A 21,931-nucleotide genomic window follows, 5' to 3' on the forward strand; every position below is an offset into this window, starting at 1 on the left:
ATAAAAAGCGGGCATATGCATCATTCGGGGCCCTCTTGTATGTTGTAGAATGGAGGGACCAAGTTCGAACTTGCATTAAAGATCCTTGCCGCTTGGCTTTGACTCTGGACTCTGGTGGTCTTCTTCAGGGAACAAACGGTCTGGGCATAACAATTCTTAGTAGTAGCCATACCAGTACTAGCACTAATACCAGTACCTAAGTACAACTAATAATAACAATGTTGGGGGATTCACTGTCTTAGAAAACTGCTGCCATGAATGCAGGAAGCTGGAAGCCATACTCTGATGTCATTAGGGTGACAACAGATAATGTTGGGGAATTCATTGTCTTAGAAAACTGCTGCCATGAATGCAGGAAGCTGGAAGCCATACTCTGATGTCATTAGGGTGACAACAGATGCCTGTTTCTTCCCCCATTTCCCAATTTCAGAGGGCAAGTACAGGGCCTTTTCTTTACATTCTGTACACTTACCTTCTGGGCTGCCTGAAGCCTACAGTTTCCTGATCAAATATGAGATTCTTCCATCTGGTAAATTATCCTCCATCAGAGACACCACGCCATGGGAATGTGCATGCCCCATGTAGAAGCTCAGTAGGGCACTTGGTGTGATATGACCAAAAGCTCATACAGTATGAGTCAGGTGAGGGCAGGTACTGTTGGGTTGGCTTTGGACATAGTTCTAATTCCAGTAAGGATAAAACAGCCAATGGGGGATCCAGTCCAGGATTCTGCTCTGACAGTTGCTCTGAGAAACCCTGTGTGAAGCAGCTCAACTGCCAGCCCCGTGACTGTGCATGCATCCCTCCCGACCCTGCGGTTACAGACACATCAAGTAACCTCACTTGCAATCACCTTCCATCTAAGGCCCCATGTGAATATATATAATCTTTTCATTGAAAGGTATCAATGAAAAAGGAGGGAGAGGAGAGGGCAGAGATGAGATGCTTCAGTCCCATTCAGCACTTTTTACTTTCAGAGGACAGAAAAATGGCAACTCAAGGAAGTGTCTCTTCCTTCACATCTGACAAAGATTTGCTGAGAACCGCACTGCATATCAAGAGAGCTGGCTGAGAGCACAGGCCAGTAGGTTGGGGCTCGAAATCACAGCTTTAGGTACCCTTCAGGCTGCAGCCAATGCCTCCTGCCCATCCTCCTCTCCATCAGTATCTACCTAGGGCAAATGCCAGACATTGCTTCTTTATAAAACAGACTAGGCATGGTACATAACATAGTCTACATTTTGCTTGAATCTTATGTAAAAGAAGAGAGAGAAAACGCAATTCAATGTTTGCAAGGAAAATAAAATCTGTTTACATGCCAGTGACCTTGAGTGCAAATTATCTGCTACCTCAATCAAACATTGGAAGTTTGATTTTTCCTTTACTTCAATGAAGGGCAATAGGGGACTGAGTGTTTGAGACAGAATATAGGTACTAAGGTACCATTAGGTATTCTGCTCTTGTATCTGACTTCAGGAAACACTTTGTCCCAGCCAAACCAATGACTCATCCTATACCACCAGTGTTACAATAGGAGCTTGATTTGCTGCAGTAGAGCAAACAGCGCAACACTCCTTAGAAAAGCTCTGCTCCAGCATTTCTGGAAGATTAATTAAAGTCAGTGCAGGAAATGGAAAATCACTTTTACCATTTTACATTAAAGAGAGATGACCAAAACACAATTGAAAGTACCAAAGGCTTTAGTTCAGAAAACCAGTAAACATTTCTGCATTTGCTTGCTTTTGGTTACTGTTGTTTAGTTTTGTTTTTTTTTTTTTCTTGGCATGTGACAAAAGATAGTATAGGTATCAGAGCCAGGGAGATTTTCAGGTATTCTGAGATTAGACATTCTAAAGAAGTGATAAAATTGCTAGCAACCATAGACCAACGGTAACTGGTAGAGTCTTTTGATTTAGATTTCATACTTGAATTCATTCAACAATTATTTATTACTTATCCACTATGAGACTTTATAGAAAATACTAAGATAATATAATATATTCCTAATGTAGTAAATAAGATAGGAAGTGATATACTCCATGAGAAGGGGGTGGTTATTTCAAGGATGGGATTATCATTTCTAAATGAAGGCAGCTTTCTTGTAGAAGGGAAAATGAATTGGCCTTGAAAGATGAATAAAACACAGAATGTTTGGAAATCAGAGAAAATTTTGAGTAATGAGCACAAATAAATGAAGGTGAGAAAACGCAGGGAGTCAGGGAGCAGAGGGTAATTAATGCTGCCTGCAGCAGAGGACACTTAGGAGAGATATCAGCTAGACTGGAAGGGCAGCTTAGGATGGGATTTGTGGGAGACTGTGAAACAGATTAAGCGCATGGCGATGTGGGAAATGTGTTCCACCTTCACGATTTGTGAGCAGGAGTTTTTTTTTTTTTTTTTTTTTTATTATATTTTAAGTTCTAGGGTACATGTGCATAACGTGCAGGTTTGTTACATATGTAAACTTATGCCATGTTGGTGTGCTGCACCCATCAACTCGTCAGCACCCATCAATTCATCATTTATATCATGTATAACTCCCCAATGCAATCCCTCCCTCCTCCCCCCTCCCCCCTCCCCATGATAGGCCCCAGTGCGTGATGTTCCCCTTCCCGAGTCCAAGTGATCTCATTGTTCAGTTCCCACCTATGAGTGAGAACATGCGGTGTTTGGTTTTCTCTTCTTGTGATAGTTTGCTAAGAATGATGGTTTCCAGCTGCATCCATGTCCCTACAAAGGACGCAAACTCATCCTTTTTTATGGCTGCATAGTATTCCATGGTGTATATGTGCCACATTTTCTTAATCCAGTCTGTCACAGATGGACATTTGGGTTGATTCCAAGTCTTTGCTATTGTGAATAGTGCCGCAATAAACATACGTGTGCATGTGTCTTTGTAGTAGAATAATTTATAATCCTTTGGGTATATACCCAGTAGTGGGATGGCTGGGTCATATGGTACATCTAGTTCTAGATCCTTGAGGAATTGCCATACTGTTTTCCATAATGGTTGAACTAGTTTACAATCCCACCAACAGTGTAAAAGTGTTCCTATTTCTCCACATCCTCTCCAACACCTGTTGTTTCCTGACTTCTTAATGATTGCCATTCTAACTGGTGTGAGATGGTATCTCATTGTGGTTTTGATTTGCATTTCTCTGATGGCGAGTGATGATGAGCATTTTTTCATGTGTCTGTTGGCTGTATGAATATCTTCTTTTGAGAAATGTCTGTTCATATCCTTTCCCCACTTTTTGATGGGGTTGTTTGTTTTTTTCTCGTATATTTGTTTGAGTTCTTTGTAGATTCTGGATATTAGCCCTTTGTCAGATGAGTAGGTTGCAAAAATTTTCTCCCATTCTGTAGGTTGCCTGTTCACTCTGATGGTAGTTTCTTTTGCTGTGCAAAAGCTCTTTAGTTTAATTAGATCCCATTTGTCAATTTTGGCTTTTGCTGCCGTTGCTTTTGGTGTTTTAGACATGAAGTCCTTGCCCATGCCTATGTCCTGAATGGTACTACCTAGATTTTCTTCTAGGGTTTTTATGGTATTAGGTCTAACATTTAAGTCTCTAATCCATCTTGAATTAATCTTCGTATAAGGGGTAAGGAAAGGATCCAGTTTCAGCTTTCTACTTATGGCTAGCCAGTTGTCCCAGCACCATTTATTAAATAGGGAATCCTTTCCCCATTTCTTGTTTCTCTCAGGTTTGTCAAAGATCAGATGGCTGTAGATGTGCGGTATTATTTCTGAGGACTCTGTTCTGTTCCATTGGTCTATAGCTCTGTTTTGGTACCAGTACCATGCTGTTTTGGTTACTGTAGCCTTGTAGTATAGTTTGAAGTCAGGTAGCGTGACGCCTCCAGCTTTGTCCTTTTGACTTAGGATTGTCTTGGCAATGTGGGCTCTTTTTTGGTTCCATATGAACTTTAAAGCCGTTTTTTCCAATTCTGTGAAGAAACTCATTGGTAGCTTGATGGGGATGGCATTGAATCTATAAATAACCTTGGGGAGTATGGCCATTTTCACGATATTGATTCTTCCTATCCATGAGCATGGTATGTTCTTCCATTTGTTTGTGTCCTCTTTGATTTCACTGAGCAGTGGTTTGTAGTTCTCCTTGAAGAGGTCCTTTACATCCCTTGTAAGCTGGATTCCTAGGTATTTTATTCTCTTTGAAGCAATTGTGAATGGAAGTTCATTCCTGATTTGGCTCTCTGCTTGTCTGTTACTGGTGTATAAGAATGCTTGTGATTTTTGCACATTAATTTTGTATCCTGAGACTTTGCTGAAGTTGCTTATCAGCTTAAGGAGATTTTGGGCTGAGACGATGGGGTTTTCTAAATATACAATCATGTCATCTGCAAACAGGGACAATTTGACTTCTTCTTTTCCTAACTGGATACCCTTGATTTCTTTCTCTTGCCTGATTGCCCTAGCCAGAACTTCCAACACTATGTTGAATAGGAGTGGTGAGAGAGGGCATCCCTGTCTTGTGCCAGTTTTCAAAGGGAATTTTTCCAGTTTTTGTCCATTCAGGATGATATTAGCTGTGGGTTTGTCATAAATAGCTCTTATTGTTTTGAGGTACGTTCCATCAATACCGAATTTATTGAGCGTTTTTAGCATGAAGGGCTGTTGAATTTTGTCAAAAGCCTTTTCTGCATCTATTGAGACAATCATGTGGTTCTTGTCTTTGGTTCTGTTTATATGCTGGATTACGTTTCAAAAAGCTTATCCACCATGATCAAGTGGGCTTCATCCCTGGGATGCAAGGCTGGTTCAACATTCGCAAATCAATAAACGTAATCCAGTGAGCAGGAGTTTTATTTAAAACTTTAACAAACAGAGCAGACAGGACAGCCACAGGGCTGGGCAAGGTCCTGGAGGCCCACTTCTGGGCCAGGTATTAACCCTTTCGTCGTGGACTGTAGGGTGGTATGGGGGTATCCCAAGAAGGGTTAGAACAGCTAGTGTGTGGGAAATGGGAGGCATTTGGGAGTCTGATGGAAATGACTATTTACCAATGAGTACAGAGTATTTCAGAATTTTACCACCTGATACAGCCACCCTGACATATATACTAGCTGAATTTTAGCAACAGAGTAAAAAACACATCTACATCAGAAGCAAATCTAAGCTGTGGATCTGTAGCCTGGACCTCTACTTGGATGTCCGTAGGTACCTCCGTATGTCTAAAACCAAACCCATCATGTTCTTTCCTAAATGTGTAACACCTTATGATTACTTCACAAAATGGGAGCATAAGTCATCCAAGTGCTCACACCAAAACTGTGGGGATCATTATCAGGCCCATAACATCATTGCCAGCATATGAACCCCCCTCCTGGTTTTAGGGAGCCTCCATTATGTAAATTTTAATGGGAGCCAGGACTATTCCCTATTTCATACTCTATACTCCACATTTCACACTCTGTACTTCTGCCTTCAGAATCTTCTCAAGTTCCCAGAATGTTAGACTAGAAACCAATATAAGGTGGTCCTGAGTCTCAGGTAGTCTCCCATTTTCCCAGTAAGACAATCCTCCTGTCTCCCAGCAAAAGAGAAAAAGAAAAGTCTTTGGAAGACTTTTTGTTCAATTTAAATATATACTACCTTTGAACTCACGGACATAGAGAGGAGAAGCATGGTTCCAGAGGCCAGGAAGGGTAGTAAGGGGCTTTGAGGGAAAGGGGGATGGTTAATTGATACAAAAAAAAATAGTTAGAAAGAATGAATAAGACCTACTATTTGAAAGTACAATAGGGTGACTACAATCAATAACTTAATTGTACATTCTTAAATAACTTAAAGAGTGTAATTGGATTGTTTGTAACTCAAAGGATAAATGCTTCAGGGGATAGGTACCTCATTCTCCATGATGCTTATTTCACATTACACACCCATGTCAAAATGTCTTATGTACCCCATAAGTATATACACTTGCTATGTATCCACAAAAATAAAAAAATAAAAAAAAAAGAAAGCCATTTTAAAAATCCAATGCTATTTTATACTGGATAACGTGCTATTTTGGAGAAAATTATAATAGATATTTGAGCAAAAAGCCAGGCGTTTTGTTTTTTAATATAGTGTATTTGTTTATAGACTAAGTTGCTACAAAAAAGAGGCTCCAAAATACAGTGACTTAAACAAGTTAGGAGTTCATTTCTCTCTCTTCTAACATTCCTTATGTTGATGAGCAGCACAGGACAAGTAGATGCTGCCACTCTTTCTATTCTTCCTATTTTGTTGTTCCACCATCCCCTAAGGCCTTGATCTTTGGTTGATCACCATCCCCTAAGGCCTTGATCTTTGGTTGATCACCATCCCCTAAGGCCTTGATCTTTGGTTGATCACCATCTCCTAAGGCCTTGATCTTGATCTATGTTTGAGGCTCCCTCAAGGGCACGACATCCACAGCCTACTCTTGAAGGGAGCGAGAGAAAGGCAAGGACAATTTCTTTTCTTTTAAGAGAGTGAGGCAGAAACTGCTCACACCACTGTTAAGAATTTAGCTGGTGGACACAGCCCACTGTAGGGGAATCTGGGAGGTAGATTCTACCCAGCCATCCGTATTCTTTGCCAAAACATGGGGAAGTTCTGTTAGTGAAAAGGATAAAGGGAAAATAGATAGTGGGGGACATCAGGAGCTTCTCCAAACTCGGGACTCTCAAATGACAGTATCTATAGGATTTTCTCTGGGGTGGTTCATGCGCTTTAGGGTGCATCCCTCTACCCTTTACCTGGTGCACCAGGCTGCTTGTAGTCATCATGAAGTGTACAAACTTCCACGTACTCTTGTTTTCACACAGGGTCCTCGCTCCTCCCCTCCCTTGCCTGCTATCTTGGAGCCTGGTGGTCCTCTGATTTTCTTTTTCCAGAGGATGAACTTCTGGTTTTATGTGGTGGCAGAGGAGCCTTAGTTCCCTATCAATCTGGAATGGGAGTAGGAAAATGGGGTTTAAGTGCTCCATGGACAGATTTTTCTCCTAAAATCCCTATCCTTGACCTCCCATCGCCTCTGCCTCCTGTGACCCCCGACATCTTTTTCTGAGCTTTTCAGGGGTTCTTTGAGTGCTCATCCTTGCAGGAACGTAGGTTTGACCTTAACGCTTTCTCGCCATTCCTGCACCACTGGTCAGTCTTCATAAATCCTAGTTCAGGGCTACACATCTCCTAGTGTCACCAAAGCTTGCATGTCTATATCTTGTTCTCTTTATTATTTAGGGGATTTGGAAGAGGAGAAGGAAGTGAAAATAGCTTTACTCTACGTGAAACTGGAAACATTTTTTTCATCTGTATATGATGCTATAACTGGAAATTTTATCTCAAGCCACAAATATCCATTTGCTTAAAATAAGGACAGTTTTATTTTTCCGTTCATCCTGTGGCTGTATACTCATGATATCCACAAAGTAACCACTAATTCTATTTCATTTTCAAGTGATTTTTAGAAGGTTTATTGGCAATGATATTCAAGATCTGCAATTGTGAAGTCATCCCCCACCCCAACACTCCACTAAATCTGTACTGAATTTCTTTGCTTCCTTTTATGATGATCTCCATAGGCATACAAACTAGCAGTGACAGAAGTAGTTTCAGGCTATTGTTTCTTACTTTGTCATTCAAAATAAAGTAAATCAGAGAGTAGCCTGTAATACAAAAGATTTTTAAAAATCTAAATATAAGGCAACTCTCTTTTTTCTGAGATATTTTTGGGGAACAAAACTTACTTTATATTTTGGCATGAAAGAACCAGACCTTCTTACACCCTCCTATTTTTGCTCATATGAGGCCATGTACACAGAACACACCCTTCAGTTTCTCCCTCTGGCTCACTCCTACTCATCCTTCCAAACTCATTTCAGTGCTGTCTCCTACAGGGAGACTTCCTTGATTGCCTGATCACCTGATCACCTCCAAGAGCTCTTCCAAAGGCTGATCAGGTACTGCACCTGTGTGTTTCCATGGCACCCAATGTTACCCTTAAACTGCATTTCCTGTACTGTAATCTCTGGTTTATTTGTCAGTCTCCCCCACTAAACCATGAGCTCCTGGAGGGCAAGGTCCATGTCCTCCTTATCTTTACATTCCTAGCATCTACTAACCATGCCTGGAACATAGCAGTCTCTAGTTATGTATTCACTTATTAAATGAATAAGAGAAATGCCAGTTTCCAAAGAGAAACAAAAGTCCCTTGATAAAATTAGAGGCAGAGGAATTGAGAGGGGTAATTCACCTTAGTTGCTTTTATTCACTCATTCTCTCGGTGACTTTATTAATTGAGCAAGCACAGAAAACTTCTATAAGACTCAATGAAACAGAATTTCAGAAACTAAAGTTTATCTTGGAGAACTGAACCATTGATTGATGGTCAGATAAAAAGATGTATAAACTTGTGCTTTCAGAATTTCTTTTACTCAAGGCCCTTTGGTTGCAAGAAATAGAAATCCACTCAAGTTAGAAATGAGGACTAATGGATCCAGAAAGCACACAAGCCCTGTACTGAGTAACCACACTGGAGTGAAAAGCTAAGGAAATTTTCATAAACACTTTACAGTCTGCCCTTTTCCATAGGTCAGCCAGAAACACAAAAGAAAATGGCAATTATTATAACATGGACTTTGCAGGCTGAACAGCTGATAACGCTCTGAGCTCCTTTCCTGCTTTCCCCTACTGTACCCACCGTAATGCAGGCTCATCCATCATGCTGACAGCGTGGCAGGGCATCTGCAAACCTGGTGGGTGTGTGAATGGAATTAATCACAGCTGCACAGTGGAACTCTTGGGGGGGCGGGGCAGCACAGCTCACCAGACACATAAGAGTAAGTTTCTGAAATACGTTTAAGGAATGGCCTGAAGTCACAGAAGACAAACCTAAGAATCTTCTTTTTGAAGATCAAAATGGGTGTGGTGGCTCATGCCTGTAATCCTAGTGCTTTGGGAGGACTGCTTAAGGTAGAGTTTGAGACAAGCCTGGGCAATACAGCAAGATCCTGTTTCTACAAAAAAAATTAGCCAAGTGTCATGGTGCATGCTTGCAGTCCCAGCTACTAGGGAGGCTGAGGCAGGAGGATCGCTTGAACTAAGGAGTTGGAGGCTGCAGTGAGTCACGATCACACTACTGCACTCCAGCCTGCATGACAAAGTGAGACCCTGTATTTAAGAAAAAGAAAAGGATCAGGCATGCAGTTGGCTAAACAGAAGAGCAACTGTGTCTGAGCTCTGCTTAAAATTGTGATTGGCCTCCTAATGCCAGAAAAAAAGGCAAACCAGGAAAAAACGTACAATACACAAAACAGTGTTGATGAGTTTTGTGTAATTTGTTCCTCCAAGGAATTTCTCTGTGGTACCCCACTCCCCCTCTCCAGTCTGTGTTAGGAATCCTCCTACCTAACCTCCACATGCTACAGTGCAATCCTTTGGCATATCTTTTATCACGGTGTTTTTTGTCCACGTCCTCCTTGATCTTCCCCACTTCCTGAGGTGGGGAATAATGCCATTTCTTATAACCCATTTCATATGCCTTTTGGGACAAGGAAAAGTATACATATCTAATAAATGAATACTATGTCTTACAGCTCTGTATTATCAGTGTCTAGTATGTGTCTGGAGCATATCAGATGGATGAATAAGAAAAAGAATAATTGAAATTAACATATCTGGAATTTAATGGCCTTTTAAAAGTCCTGTTTAAAAAACCTGTCATAGGTTTAATCATTCCTCCTGACTTTCATCTCATTCATTTCACACACAAACAGCAGAACAGATGTTCATCGGTACTATCTAAAGTGTGCATATTCTAGAAGTCTATAATTTTGAGGTAATTATAAGATAAAGCTTTTTGTGTTAGTCTGGTGTTGTTAACACACAAGAGTCTGGGGCAGGGGGTGGGAGCAGGGGTCCCAGGACATGGGGAAGCTGAACGCTCATTGACTCTGACGATGGCTAACTTTGTTATCACAAAGGTTGATTTAACTTGACAATATCTATCCTATTTCTAGGTTTAGACACTTGTTTTTAAGGTGCAAAGACAACCTGAATCCAGGTTCAGTCCTGCTTATTAAACGCAATGAGATGACATCTAGGTCATCTCAATTCAGCTAAACTTAGGGGACAGGGAGGTTTCGATGGCTCTCTGTATCATTCTTGGATGAAAACATTCTCAGATGAAACATGTCAACATGTACTTTGACATTAAAGGCCAGTCTCCACGTCTGCGAATGGTGCATGATGACACCCACTTCACAAGGCCATGCTAATCTCTTTCTTGTTTCCCCAAGGAAATAAAAATAACCTCTCAAATTATCTTCCCATAGACATCTCACAAAATGAAAGTTTCTAAGTTCTATAATATTATTATTAAATAATATTTATTATTATCATTTTTTGAGCCTGTCGTGCAGGCGGGAGTGCATTGGCACCATCTTGGCTCACTGCAACCTCCGCCTCCCAGGTTCAAGTGATTCTCCTGCCTCAGCCTCCTGAGTAGCTGAGATTACAGGCACATACCACCATACCCGGCTAATTTTTGTATTTTTAGTACAGACATGGTTTCACCATGTTGGCCAGGTAGGTCTCGAATTCCTGACCTCAAGTGACCTGCCCGCTTCGGCTTCCCAAAGTGCTGGGATTACAGGCACGAGCCACTACAACCCGCCTGAAGTGCTGATGTAATCTTTACATAAGTTTAGAAAACTCTGAACTTGGTACTTTTGGCGACTCCGTTTCCTAATCAGTGAAAGGAGGGACTTTGAACTAACTGATCTTTAAAACCCTAACTACAAATTTCAGGAAGGATGTAAACGGGCAGCTCACAAAAGAAATAAAAATGGCCAGTACACAGGTACAGATATTTTCTTTCTTTTTTTTTTTTTTTGAGACGGAGTCTTGCTCTGTCACCCAGGCTGGAGTGCAGTGGTGCGATCTTGGCTCACTGCAAGCTCCGCCTCCCGGGTTCACGCCATTCTCCTGCCTCAGTCTCCTGGGTAGCTGGGACTACAGGTGCCCACCACCATGCCCAGCTAATTTTTTGTATTTTTAGTAGAGATGGGGTTTCACCGTGTTAGTCAGGATGGTCTCGATCTCCTGACCCGCCTTGGCCTCCCAAAGTGCTGGGATTACAGGCACGAGCCACCGTGCCTGGCCACAGGTACAGATATTTTCAACATCAGTAGCAACCAAAAAAGTAAATTTACAAAATGAAATACCATCTTTAAAAAAAAAATCAGATTGGCAAAGATAGAAAAAGAGTAATAATATCCTTCTTTAGCAGTGTCAGGAAGAATCATTTTCATCACCGTACAATATCTGGAGTGGCTATTTGGCAGTATGTATCAAAAGTCCTAAAATAACGTGGCAGAGTGTATTTTCCAGAAATGGCTGCACCGCTATATCCATCCTCTCCATGTTCTTACAATGAGTTGTTGATGCTGCTCCATTGACAGGTGGGAGTCTATGTGACCTGCTCCACCTGGGTGGGCCTGTGACTGTAGTGGAAGGGATGCTGCATGGTTTCCAAGGCTAAGTTAGAAAAGAGGACAATGCTTCCACCTGCAGCTCTACTGGGACACAAGGCTTTGAAGCCCTAAGTGGCCATGTAAGAAGTCCAGCTACCCTGAAGCCAACATGTAGAGAGACCACATACAGAGAAAGATGCCAGAGGGATGCCAGCTGCCATAGCTGTTCTAGCCCCCTGCTCTTTGACTCTTCCCAGCACTGGCAACACACATGTGAGTGAAAGAGCCTTCAGAAGATTCCAGCCTGCAGTCTTCAAGCCTCCCCAGCCAATGTCAATTGGAGTAGACATAAGTTGTCTTGACTGAGTCATATCCAGACTGCAGATTCGTGAGTAAATTAAATGTGGTTGTTGTTTTAAGTACTCAGTTTTGGGGCAGTTTGTTATGTAGCACTGGATAACTAGAAAATTATGTAGACTGCTGGGTTAAAAGACATTTATATATCTGGATGGATAAATAATTAGTTCAGAGGTAGTTGTTACATAGCACTAGATAACTAGATTATACAATACATATAACATATATTTTCATGTTATAGATATAACATTTATAATATGTGAAAGTATATATTGCTAGGTTATAAGATATCTATACATATCGCCTATATTTATACATACTATACATATATGCCCATATTTACATCTACTGACTGATTCATCCATTGCTCTATCTACATATGTGTGTGTGTGTGTGTGTGTGTGTGTGTGTGTGTGTGTGTGTGTGTGTGTATATAATATTTTTAACCTAGATGTGAATTTCTGCTAGGAAAATACTTAGAAAGTATACAAAAATATGGTTACATGGCATTCTTTCTAAAACTAAATACTGTGAAACCATTTAAAATGCTCAGCAACAGGCAAATGATTAAACATTTTATATGCATATAATCAATAATAGGTAGTCAAAAAAAGTGGTAACGTGAAGCTGCATTTACTGACAAGCTAGTGAGTAATGAATCCAAATTTTGATTAAAATCAAATCAAAATCAACCCAATTCTTTGCACCTAAGGTCCATCTTTCTTACCAATTTTTTATAGGACTTAAATGCATACAAGTGAATTTAATCTATAAAAAACTAGATTAATCATACTCATCATGGCTCAAGCCTGGGTCTCTTTAAATTATGTATTTATTTACACAAAGACATTAATGCATATTGGTTTCATTTTAATAAAAAGGAATTATAATCTGTAACTCATTCTATAATTTGTTTTCTTCATTTTATTATATATATCATAGATATCCCTCCAGGCCACATATTTAAATTTAACTCATTCTTTCAACCTTTCCCCCTATTAATGGACATTTCAGTTATTCCAGGTTTTTTCTTTAATATCACTATAAGCAATGTTAAAATAAATAAAGATATTCATACATCTTAGGCACTGATGCTTTTATTTCTATAGCATAAATTCTAAATTATGAGATTGCTGGGTCAGTGTGAATTGAAATGTTAATATACATTGCTAAATTACATTTCAAAGGGGTTATAGCAATTCATACTCCAAAAAGTGATGCATGAGATTTCCCTGAATCTTCACCAACAACACATCCCTCCCAATCTCTGATTGGTGGGAAATGGTCTGAAGTTATGCATTTTTAACATATTTAAAATATAAACATTTGCAATACATTGCAAATATATTTTTTTCTGTTTGCTTTTTAACTTTTCTCATGGCATATTTTGCAGCACAAAAGTTTTTTTTTTCAGTCTTTGAAAATATTTTTATTGGTTGCATCTAAATTAATCAATCTTTTTTTTTTGAATAGAGGTACATATTTTTCTTTTTTTTTTGCAGTTTCTTTTTTTTTATTATTATTATACTTTAAGTTCTAGGGTACATGTGCATAACGTGCAGGTTTGTTACATATGTATACTTGTGCCATGTTGGTGTGCTGCACCCATCAACTCGTCAGCACCCATCAACTCGTCATTTACATCAGGTATAACTCCCAATGCAATCCCTCCCCCCTCCCCCCTCCACATGATAGGCCCCAGTGTGTGATGTTCCCCTTCCCGAGTCCAAGTGATCTCATTGTCCAGTTCCCACCTATGAGTGAGAACATGCGGTGTTTGGTTTTCTGTTCTTGTGATAGTTTGCTAAGAATGATGGCTTCCAGCTGCATCCATGTCCCTACAAAGGACACAAACTCATCCTTTTTTATGGCTGCATAGTATTCCATGGTGTATATGTGCCACGTTTTCTTAAAAATTAATCTCTTTTGCTGCCCATTTTCAAGGTATTGAGCATTCTTTAGTTTCCTTCCCCACACCCTGTTTTCTCACGTCATTGAGCCATCGTCCTATGTGACTCCTGGTTCCCATATGTCATCTCTGCCCCACAGTGGCCCACCTGTGTGAGTAGTTCAAGGCTGACATCTCTTCTGACTGGTTAGTGCCTAGTCCTGCCAATATTCAGTGCTGAATTTTGAATGTCGTCTCTGACTGAAATTAGTTTCCTTAGCCACTGTGTTTGCTCAGGATGCCACAATAAAGTACCACAACATAGGAGGCTTAAACAAAAGATGTTGATTCTCCCTCAGTTCTTAGAGGGGAAGTCTGAGATCAAAGGCCATGTTCCCTCTGAAGGCCCTAGGGGAAGATCTTTCCTTTCCTCTTCCAGCTTCAGGTGGTGGCTGGCGATCTTTGGTGTTCTTTGGCTTGTAGACACATCACTCCAGTCTCTTCACATAGCCTTCACATCCTCTTCCTTGAGCATGTTTTTCTCTCCAAAGTCTCCCTTTTAAAGACATCAGTCATGCTGGATTAGGGCCCACCCTAAGGACCTTACTATAACTGCATCACCTTTGTAAAGACCCTGTTTTTATTAAGTAAGGTCACATTCTGAGGTCCTGCGGATTAAGATTCCAACATAGCATTTTTCAAGGACACAACCAGCTACCCAGCCTAGATAACTTAGGCTGTGGTGGAGGCCCAGATTCATGCACAGATGGTGGGCAGGGCAAACCCACAGTCGGTAAATAGGTTCTTGTCTTAGAACTCTGGCCGGAGAAAGCATGCCCTCTTGAACTCCTCCTTCCCAACCCTTGTCTTGTAGATGCATCTACACAGATAAAGATGCATGTAGTTTGTCTTTTCCTGTGTGAATGGGATCATAAAAGTTTTAAATTTTCTATAGCCAAACCAATCCATTTTTCCCTGCATGGTTGCTTAGACCTTTGTTTCAAAAGCTGAATCTACTATCAACAATGAGCATTTGTGGATGTGGGAGCAGTTAACAGACTAATCTGGACATGGTCATACTTTCTACTCTAAGCATGTGGTGTGTGACCTTCAATTAGTACTTTGCTGCCACTGTCCTGAGAGACTGTACACTTGTGCAACTGTGAGTTCTAGACAAATGGTTTGTCTGATACTTTTGTTCAAAGAGAGCAATTCCACTACTCAAAAAACTTAGCTTTTACTGATAGAGACGTGAGCTGGTATTTAATGAGTCTGTAGCACTACAGAGCATGCTAATTTCTTTCTTGTTTCCCCAGGGAAATAAAAATAACCTCTAAAATTATCTTCCCATAGACATCTCACAAAATGAAAGCTTCCAAGTTCTGTAATATTTCATTGTTCCTAAACAGAATCCTTAAATGGTTTATGCAAATCCAGGTGGCTCCAGCCTTAGATGTCTTATCTGTTTTTGATGAAAGCTCTGACTTGACAAATACCCCCAAGATGTATTGCTTTATGGCATTTGGTCAGATAAGACTTAACGGGAGCTTTTACAATTTTTTCCCGTAGTCCCACTATATCTTTAAGGATACAATCATGTGAATATAGGGTAAGGCATTTTATTTCTTTTAAAATCCATAGTTTGTAGACACGTTAAAGTCTACTATATCACAATGTGCATACAAATGCAATGAATTGTTGAAAACATGCCCTTAAACCCAACAGGACTCTACTCTATGAATTAAATTGGAGGTGGAACAGAGGGTGTATCTTGCCTAAATTCCTGTTTGTGCTTAGCAGAAAATCAGTTCCCGTGGCTTTCATAGCACCACTATACTAATTTCTAAGCCTATATTTTCAGCTTTAGTCTGCCTACTTATGCTCCAGTTGTCTACTGAAACATTTTCACTTGAAGCCACATCATATATAATTGTCATATGAAAACAAATTAATCAATACCCCCACCGTTTCCCAGTTTCTAGTACCACTAAGGCTTTAAACCTGGTGGTTACCTTTGTCCTATTGCATGCCTTTCCTTTACCCTATCAAGTCCTGGCTCTTTAACCATTCTTGGTTGACTCTTTAATCATTTTTCTCTAAGCTTTGTTTCATTATTTTCCCTTTTTACAAAAATAATATTTTTATTATAACAAACAGAGTTTAAAAATTTATGGAATCACCACACAATGTTCATAGCAGTGTTATCTATCATTGTTGATAAGTGGGAACAACCTAAATAAATATCCATCAACTGATAAATAAAAAGATGTTATACAGATCCACACAATGGAAAATATTATTCAGTCATAAGAGGAATGAAGTACTTATTCATGCTACAGTATGGATGAACCTTCACATTACGCTATGTGAAAGAAGCCAGAGTAATTCCATTTATTCTGATAGTCTGATAAGGCAAAACCAGGGGACAGAAAACAGGTCAGTGATTGCCAGGGTCTATCAGAGAGGAGGAACACGGAGTGATTGCTACTGAGTATCAATTTGTTTCAAGGGTGATGAAAACTCTAAAATTGGATAGTGGTGATGGCTGCATGACACTGTGAATATAGTAAAAAAACACTGAGTTGTATACTTTAAAAGGGTGAATTTTTGGGTATGTGAATTATATCTCAATAAAGCTATTATTAAAAATGATAGACTCTACTAGATCTAGTGAGTCCAGAGAGATTGCAGGATACATCAATATATAGAAATCAACTGTCTTTCTACATAACAAACAACTGAAAATTGAAATTATAAAAATGACACCATTTGTAAAATAGAACATACTTAGGGATAAATCTGACAAAAGATGTGAAAGATCTGTACGCTGAAAACTACAAAACAATTATAAGAGAAATAAAAAATAACCTAAATAATTGGAGAGATATACCATATACATGGTTTGGAAGACTCAATATTGTTATTAATTCTCCCCAAATTGACTTATAGATTCAACACAATCCCAATCAAATTCTCATCAGGCAGTTTTGTTGAAGTTGACTGATTCTCAAATTCATATGAAACTGCGAAGTAGCTAAAGTTGCCAAAAGAGGTTTTTAAAAGATGAAGAAAACTGGGGAAATAACACTATCTGACTTTAAGTCTTATAAAGGCGCAGTAATCAAGTAATACAGTGTGGTATTGGCATAAAAATAAAATCAGATAAAAGATAAAAGACAAATCAGAAGACAAGAAAGATAAACAATACAGAGTCCAGCTTATGTATATACTGACAACTGATTTTTGACCAAAGATGTAAAGGCAATTTAGTGAAGAAATGTTAGACTTTTCAACAAATGATGGTTTAAAAAAACCCTGTATATTCCTATGCACAGCGATGCATGTCCATAGCCTTAGCTACTCAGGAGACTGAGGCAGGTGGGTCTCTTGAGCCCAGGAGTTCAGTCTGGGCAATATAGCAAGGCCCTGTCTCTAAAAATAAAATAAAATAAAAATTTAAAAACCTGTCCTGCCAAAGATACTTTTAAGAGACTGAAATTATAAGTTATAGACTTGGAGAAGATATTGATAAATTCTATACCTAACACAGCATTTGAATCCAAAATATATTTTAAAACTCACCCAAGTTAATATAAGTAAACAAATCATCTAATTAAAAACTGAGAAAAGATATGAACATTTCACAAAGTAGATATACAAATGGTAAATAAGCACATGAAAAACATGTTATGTAAAACTAGTTATTAAGAAAGATGCATGTTTTAAGCCTGTAATCCCAGCACTTAGGGATGCTGAGGTGGGTGGGTCCCTTGAGGTCAGGAGTTCAAGACCAGCCTGGTCGATATGGTGAAACCCTGTTTCTACTAAAAATACAAAAAAAAAAAAAAAAAAAAATTAGCTGGGCCTGCTGGCAGGCACCTGTAATCCCAACTGCTTGGGAGGCTGAGGCAGGAGAATCTCTTGAAACCAGGAGGCAGAGTTTGCAGTGAGCCGAGATCGCGCCACTGCACTCCAGCCTGGGTGACAGAGTGAGACTCCATCTCAAAAAAAAAAAAAAAAAGGAAGATACATGTTTTAAACTATAGTGCTAAGCACCTATTACATTAGCTAAAACTACAAAAACACTGTATGCTAAATGTTGGCAAGGATGTGGCAAAAGGGACCTCATATACTGTGATGGGAATGCAACTTTGGAAAACACGTGGGTAATTGCTTAAAAAGTTAAGCATACATCTACCTTAGGATCCAGCCATTTCACTCCTAGGTATTTACCCAAGAGAAATGAAAACATGCCCAACCAAAATGAAAGACATTTAGAATATTCACAGAAGCTCCAAATAGGAAACAATGCAAATGTCCGTCAAGAGGGGATAAACAAATTGTGGTATAACCAAACAATGGAATACTACTTGGTGATAAAAAGGAATTAACTTGGCAATAAAAAGGAACATTAGAGCATTTGTACATGCTATAACATAGAGAGTTGAGTTAAACAGAATAATTATGTTGACTTTAAAAAGGCAGATAAAAAAGAGAACATACTGTATGATTCCATTATATAAAATTCCATTATATAAAATTCTAGAAAATGTAAACTAATCTATAGTGACAGGAAGCAGATTAGTGGTTGCCTGGGGATGAGTAGGAGAGCAGAAACACAAAGGGGTAAGGAGCAGGAAGATGGAATTACTGTACATATGCTCCTACCATGGGAGAGTTGAGTTGGCTTTCATTTTTCTCCGTGTTTTTAACTTATTATAACTGCAATAAACACTATTATTCACCAGTATTTTTTGTACATCCTTAGGTATTTCTTCATGGTGCATAGTATATACACAACACACGTTCTTCAGTGACTTAATCATTGGAAGGTCCATTTTATAGCTGCTCGAACATAAAGTTTGAATACCTAAATTGCTGGGTCAAAGAACAGCCACATTTTAACACTTGATGAGTTTTTGAAAAATGGACACCAGCTTCCAGATCAAGAAATCCAATAGCAGCATCTAGAAGTCTTCTCATGCTCCCTATCCTGACTTGGTTTTTCCTGTACTTTATGGAAATGGAAATGGAATCACGAAGCATGCACTCTTTCGTATCTGGCTTGTGTATGCTTGTGGATTGCTCATTACCATTGCTGCTTTGCATTCTTTGTGAGAATCCACATATTTATCTCAACTTAGGTTGATAGGCATTTGGGTAGTTTCTCATTCTTCCTATTATTAGTGTTGGTCTTATAACACTCCACAGCATGTCTTTCAGTGAATAAACGCATGCATTTCTGCTGGGTATTCACAGGAGTGGAGCTGCTGGGTTACACATGCCTACAGTCAGCTTTAGAAGATAAGCAACAGAAGCTTTTAATATTAGAGAACAGGCAGAAACATACATTTTTAATATTTGCATAATATTTATTTAACAAGTAATTTCATTAGTGAATACTTATTGAGCACCTACCAATGTCCAGGCATTGAGCAATGTGTTGGATATGTATTGCTGGACAATAGATACTGCCTCTTCTCTTGGGGCACTTAGAAAAAAATCTATATTCTAGGGTTAAACAGAAAGTCAGGATAAACTCAGTGTCTGTGTGTGTGTCTGTGTGTGTGTCTGTGTGAGCGTGTGTGTGTGTGTATTTCAAAACTATGTTAAAATATCACGATGTTCAAGAACGTAGCCTAGAAGGAAAATAAATCAGAAGAAGTGTAAGAGTGATTCCCTTCAGGTAAAGTGTTTGTTAACAATTTTTTCTTTTTCTTTTTCATTTTTTTGTTTTGTTTTTTACTTTTCTATATTTTCCAGGAAAACCAACCATATTAAATTCCACATATACATGGTGGTCCAAGTCCATAAGGTACCTACCTGAAGACAGCCATGATGTTCAGAAGCGATGACATTCTCCAATCGACAAGGAATTTAGTCAGTACTTTGTTGAGCAACTGATACTGAATTCTGTGTCACAAAACCTTGAATAAACTTATTTATGTTGTTATATTTTGTTGTAGTTGTAGGCTCACAGAAAATAAGAATTGAAAGAAATGCTGGAATGCATTTAGTTCACCTGCTTGCAAATACTGTCAGTTCTGAAGACTTTTATTTGAAATTTTATACAGAAACCTAATATATACAAGAGAGAGACTTGCAGCACTCTGAAGACCTTAGGAGCCTAAGCTCAGTCCTCTGTGACAGGTCCTAAGTGCCAAGAATCTTTCAGAAACTGCTTGAAAACCATTGTTCAGGTTCAATCCCTTCATTTTCTAGAACAAGAAGCTAAATAAAGCAAGGCTATGAGGCAAGTTAGCTGCATAACTAGACCTTCTGACTCCATTTCATTTTTTCTAACACACCACTACTTTTTGAGTAGGAACAATGACAATGACCTGTGTCTTTGTGTCCCCCACTGGGGCCACCACAGACAGATAGCAGTGATTAGTACATGCTGTTTAATAGAAAAATTGATATATACCTGCTTTTCAACTTGAAAGGGCCAAATCACCACCCATGGTTCATTACATGCAGAAAAAGCCCTGCATGCTTTTTATCAAAGGAGCTAAGGGTCACCTCAGTCACCATACCTAACCTGCTTAGCTGGCACCAAGGACGTCCCCCAAAATCAATAAGAAGATGAAGATGTCAAACAGTAAAGCAGCTGGGGTATGTAATGGACTTAAAACCACAAAGAGGAAGAAGACCTATACTGAAGAAAGTTCTTCCTGCCCGGGGCAATTAATGTGGTGAAAAGATGGGGAGAGACATAAACTATTTTCATGCTTTAATGGGAAGATAAAAGACACAAGGAAATAACAAGCAGAAAATCCATAGTGCAGGGGCAAACACAAAGACATGCTTTTCTTTTTCCAAACAAAATTTGTAATTGCTAAGCAGTAATACTTGCTCAAAGTTTTACCCTATTAGTTGTTTTTCCATCATTATAAAGAAACTGAGTCCTGGAGAGCTGTAATAAGACATCCAGTGATAAATCACAGAGTTGTGCAGGGGCAGCAATGGAAGCAATGAAGATGAAAATGAGCTCCTGCATTCTGCTATACACCTTACCCCTGGCTGAGTTTGCAAAAAGGCAAGCTTCCCTTTATTCAGAAGGTACCATACAGTACATTTAGAAAGGATGTTTACAGTGATGATCATGAGTGGTATTTGTATCAGCTAAGAAGCATCAGGATATATGTTCAATACAGTTTTATTGTGGATTTCTTATTGTGTTTGAGTTATTCCTCTGTTGGTAATCCATACATGGCATGGTAGAGGCCCTTTTCCATTTATTCACATGTATCTTAGTCCATTCAGGCTGCTAAAACAAAATACCTTAGACTGTGTAATTTATAAACAATAAACATTTATTTCTTATGGTCATAGAGGCTGGGAAGTCCAAGATCAAGGTGCCAGAATATTCACTGTCCGGCAAGAGCCCTGTTCCTCACAAATGACGCCTTCTTGCTGCCTTCTCATATGGCAGAAGGGCAAAGAAGGGCCAAACATGGTGTCCTCACAGAGCGGAAGAGATAGAAGGGCAAAAGGAGCTCTAGGCCAAAAGGGCATAAATCCCATTCATAAGGGCAGACCCACCTCCCAAAGGCCCCACCTTCTAATATCATCACCGTGGGGATTAGGTTCCAACATAATGAATTTTGGAGAAACACATACATTCAAACCACCCCACTGTGCTACTGAAACAAGCTGTCTCTGCTGTTTAGCTTTGCCCATTACAATTCATTTTGCTTATGCCTGCGAGCATAATTTTCCTGCATCACCACTGTTATAGTATCACTGCAATTTCTTACATTTGTGGAGAACCTTATGTATGACTTTCAAAACATTTTTCACAACTATTTTCTCACTTTATCCTCATCACATCTCTGCGATATGTACTTGTCATTTGTCAAATACATAGGCTTGAGGATTTTATATGATGACTCTGAGGTCTCATAGTCAATAAATGGCAGGATTGAAACAGGAACCTTTAACTTCTGGGTTTTAGTCCATCATTCTTCTATCACAACATACTTTTCACTAACCTACATAAAGCACCATGAGATGTTCTCTGCTGTCCTCTTGATAAAATTCCACAACCTCAGTGTGGCTTTTCAGGTCCTCCTCAATCTGGTGCCTTCTTCACCTGTCTGACCTTCTCTCCCATTTCTCTGCAACCCACACTAGCTGCTTCCCTCATAACAGTAACACCCTCACCTGGAATGCCTTCCATTCTTGGTTTCTACATAACCCAATTCTTTTTTTTTTTTTTTTTTG

At 39.3% G+C, this 21,931-nt stretch overlaps 1 long non-coding RNA gene across 1 annotated transcript; it reads left to right on the plus strand.

The window, feature by feature from the left end:
• Positions 1 to 763: 763 nt before the first annotated feature.
• Positions 764 to 20,874, plus strand: LOC104655718. The gene is made up of 2 exons (XR_747009.2): positions 764 to 833; positions 19,469 to 20,874. It is a non-coding gene; the product is annotated as an uncharacterized LOC104655718 (long non-coding RNA).
• Positions 20,875 to 21,931: the final 1,057 nt, after the last annotated feature.

The sequence above is a fragment of the Rhinopithecus roxellana genome, chromosome 2 (genome assembly GCF_007565055.1).
Source record: "Rhinopithecus roxellana isolate Shanxi Qingling chromosome 2, ASM756505v1, whole genome shotgun sequence".
Lineage (NCBI taxonomy): Eukaryota > Metazoa > Chordata > Mammalia > Primates > Cercopithecidae > Rhinopithecus > Rhinopithecus roxellana.